General features: G+C 37.6%; 1 pseudogene across 1 annotated transcript; it reads left to right on the top strand.

Moving 5' to 3' along the window:
- Window positions 1-3755: 3755 nt before the first annotated feature.
- Window positions 3756-4461, top strand: LOC311633128 (actin-related protein 2/3 complex subunit 3-like; annotated as a pseudogene). The gene has a single exon. The product of its transcript is annotated as an actin-related protein 2/3 complex subunit 3-like (transcript).

The raw sequence follows: 4461 nt of genomic DNA, 5'->3' as shown, positions 1-4461 counted from the left end.
GCTGGGGGAAATCCTACTCTCAGATCCAAGGGAATTTCTGCATGTTTTGTGTCCATTTCACATAAATGGGTAGTTTATAGTAAGGGATGTGAAACCAGTATCACTGGCAGCCTTTAGTATACTCACAGCTGCTCACCTAGGGTGAAGAATAGGTTATATAATGATATCATACAACAAGAGTTGGAAATGTGGTTTCCAGATGGAAAATCCTGGAGTCCAGGTAAGTAAAACTCTTCAAATTTCCTTACTATTTATAGATTTAAGATATGGCTGACTTATTTTCTTAGGATATGATAATTTCCTCTAGGACCAGGTCATTTCCTACTGTGATAAGCTTCCTTTGTTTTTTATGCCATCACTGCTACAGTTTATTGTTATTTTTAATGGCTGAATTAGTTAGAATAAGGAATCAGTTGAAAATAGACAAATGGGACTACATCAAACTTAAAAACTTCTTTGCTTGCATCAAAGAAAACAATAAACATAGTGAAAAAACAACCTATGAAATGGAAAAAAATAATTGCAAAACATATATCTGATTAAGAGTTAATGCCGCCGAAACCGGTTTGGCTTAATGGATAGAACGTCGGCTTGGGGACTGAAAGGTCCCGGGTTCGATTCCAGTCAAGGGCATGTACCTTGGTTGCGGGCATATCCCCAGTAGGGGGTGTGCAAGAGGCAGCTGATTGATGACTCTCTCTCATTGATGTTTCTAACTCTCTGTCTCTCTCCCTTCCTCTCTGTACAAAATTAATAAAATATATTAAAAAAAAAAGTTAATGCCTAGAATTTATAAGAAAATTCTACAACATAGCAACAGCAGCAGCAACAAACCTGATTTTAAAAAGGGGAGAAATTTGAATAGACATTTCTCTAAAGAAGATATACAAATGGCCAATAAACACATGAAATGTTCAACATCATAATCATAAAAGACAGGGAAATGCAAATCAAAACCACAATGATATATCATTTCATATTCATCAGGATGCATATATATATATATATTGTGTGTGTATATATATATATATATATATATATATATATATATATATATAATACACAAAGTGTACCTTTGGGAGTTCAACTGGGAGACTCTAAGTTTAATTGCTTGCTATGACATGCGCTGATCATCAGGGGCAGCACAGAATTAAGGAAGGCCCTGGCCTTCAGCTGGCAACCAGGGAAGGAAGGCCCTGATCAGCCCTGAATGCCTGCTAGGCCTAGGGACCCTACCTGTGTATGAAATTCATGCACTGGGCCTCTAGTTATAAAATAACTGTTGGTATAGATATGGAGAAGTTGGAACCCTTGTGCACTATTGGCAGGAATGTAAAATAGTGCTTCCATTATGGGAAAGAATATGGAGACTCCTCAAAACATAAAAAGTAGAATGACCATAAGATGCAGCAATTCCATTTCTGGGAATAGGTCCAAAAGAATTCAAAGAAGGATCTCAAAGAGAAATTTGCTAACCCATGTTCATGGTAGCATTATTCACAACAGCCTTATTTGCAAAGGTGAAGTGACCCAAATGTCCACCAACAGATGAATGGATGAAGAAAATTTGGTTTACACAAGCAATGAAACTTTCAGCAGCCTTAAGAAAGAAGGAAATCTGCCAAAACTGGTTTGGCTCAGTGAATAGAGCATCAGCCTGCGGACTGAAAGGTCCCAGGTTCGATTCCGGTCAAGGGTATGTACCTTGGTTACGGGCACATCCCCAGTAGGGGGTGTGCAAGAGGCAGCTGATCAATGATTCTCTCTCATCGATGTTTCTAACTCTCTGTCCCTCTCTCTTCCTCTCTGTAAAAAATAAATAAAAAATATATTAAAAAAAAAAAGAAAGAAAGAAAGAAAGAAGGAAATCTTGTCCTATGCTACAACAGGGATGGACCTTGAGGAGATTATGCTAAGTGAAATAAGCCACACAAAAGGACAAATATTTACCTGAAGTATTTAAAGTCAAATCTAAAAGCAGAAGGTAGAAAGGTGGCTGCCAAGGGCTGGGGGCAAAGGTGAGGTGAAATTAGTCTTTAGTAGTTTTTAGAGTTTCAGTGTTGAAAAATGAAAAAGTTCTAGAGATACGTTGTACAATAATATGAATACACTTAAGAATACTGAACTGTACACTTAGAAATGGTTAAAATTGTAAATTTTATGTTATGCATTTTTTTTTACCATCATAATTAAAAAACAAACAAAAAAAGAGTAATGGCCTGGCTGGTGTGCCTAGGTTGCTTGAAGCATTGTCCCTGTACACTGAAAGGTTGTAGGTTCAATTCCCAGTTAGGACATATACCCAGGTTTCTTTCTAGTTTGATCCCCTCTGTGGGTGTGTATAGGAGGCAACCAATTAATGTTTCTCTCTCATATCGATGTTTCTCTCTCTTCCATTCCCTCTCTCTCTCTCTCTTTCTTAAAAAAAAAAAAAAAGAAAGAAAAGAGTAAGGGGTAAGTTTCATATAATGGAGACCCAATTTAATAGTGGCTAATTAATAAATGCATTTCTTCTTGAAAGAGGTAAGTTGATTAGAGTGTGTACGGTGGTTCTGCTCCATGCAGTCTCTTAGGCTCTGTCTCATTGATTCACTGCCATGTCCAGGTTGCTGCCCTTCTGCACATGGCCCACAAGGCTTTGCCACCATGTCTGCTTTCCAAGTACAGGATAGTGGGAAGGTAGAAAAGGGCTTGGTCCTCATTTTTAGACCCATCATGGGATTGTACTCATCATTTTCCATCATCTGCCATGAGCCAGAACTTAGTCACATGGCCATACCTATCTTCAGGGCAGGCTAAGAAAAGTGACCTTTATTCTGGTTGATCCACTAAAGTTTGGAGATTCATTATTATAGAACAATGCTTCTCAACTTTTTTAAAAAAAATAAATTTAAATTAACTTTAAATTAAATTAAGCTCTGGCCAGGTTGCTCAATTGGTTAGAGCATCATCCCAATACACCAAAAAGGTTGTGGGCTTGATTCCCGGTCAGGGCACATATCTATGTTGCAGGTTCAGTTAAGATTTGGGGCACATACAGAAGGCAACCAATCAATGTTTTTTTCTCTCTCTTCCTCTTCCTCTCTCTCTCTCTCTCTCTCTCTCTCTCTCTCTCTCTCTCTCTTTCTCTTTTTAAAAATACATAATTTTATTGATCTCAGGGAAGAAGGGAAAGGGAGAAACAGATAGAAATATCAATGATTCTCATTGATTTCCTGCCTCCTGCACATCCTACACTGGGGATCAAAGCCACAACCCACGGACTGGGAATCAAACCATAATTTTCTGGTTCATGGTTGACGCTCAACCACTGAGCCAAGTAAGCCAGGCTCTTACTTTCTCTCTTAAATCAATAAATGTATCTTTGGGTGAGGAAAAAAAATAAAAATTTTCCTAAAGAAAAAAGATTAAATAGTCATGTACTGCATAATTATTTTTTTAAATACAAACAAGAAATTTATTTACAAATATATATATATATATATATATATATATATATATATATATATGATTACTGTTTCATATAAATTCTATTTCTATGTAACCACATAATGATTTTTTGGTAAAAAATGAAGCACATATATCGAGGTAGTCCCTTCATATATGTTATAATAATGACATAATGATATAATGAGGTTATAATAGAGCTGAAAAATTCTTATAACCTAGTGCTGTAGCTGTTGTAACATCATAGTGTAAAGGCTGCATAAGTCAACATGGCTGTGGTTGAGATTGCAAACCACCTTAACCTGGGTGTGGATGAGGATGACACTGAGGAGTCTTAGGAGTTGTTCCCGAGGAACTGAAAGAGGAGTTGTTGGGCCTGGAATAGGATAGCATAGTTGAACAAGGGAGGCAAGAGCAAAGGGAACTGCTGAAGAAGAAAAGGAGAAACCTCAGAAAAATCGGAAGACATCAAGATGCCGGCTTACCATTTTTCACTCATGGACCCCGATACCAAACTCATTGGGAAACATGGCACTGTTGCCCATTGGAAGTCAGTTCAAACGACCTGCCACTAGTAAGACAAAAGACACAGATATTGTGGATGAAGCCACCTATTATTTCAAGGCCAATGTCTTCTTCAAAAATGATGAAATTAAGAATAAAGCTAATAGGACCTTGATATACACAACTCTCTTCATTTCTGAGTGTCTAAAGGAACTCCAAAAGTGCAATTCTAAAAGCAAGGTGAGAAAGAAATGTATAGACTGGGAATCACTAATTTACCCATTCCTGGAGAGTCTGGTTTCCACTTAACACAATTTAGGCCAAACCTTCAAACAAACAGGAAGACAAAGTGATGAGGGCCTATTTGCAGCAGTTAAGGCAAGAGGCTGGATTGAGACTTTGTGAGAAAGTTTTTGAGTCTCACAATGATAAACCCAGCAAGTGGTGGACTTGGTTTGTGAAGAGACAGTTCATTAACAAGAGTCTTTCAGGATCTGGACAGTGAAGAGC

This window comes from Pipistrellus hanaki (genome assembly GCF_964339955.1).
Source record: "Pipistrellus hanaki genome assembly, chromosome: 1".
Classification (NCBI taxonomy): Eukaryota; Metazoa; Chordata; class Mammalia; order Chiroptera; family Vespertilionidae; genus Pipistrellus; species Pipistrellus hanaki.
Note: the sequence above shows the minus strand (reverse complement) of the source record. Positions and strands in the feature narration are given on the sequence as shown.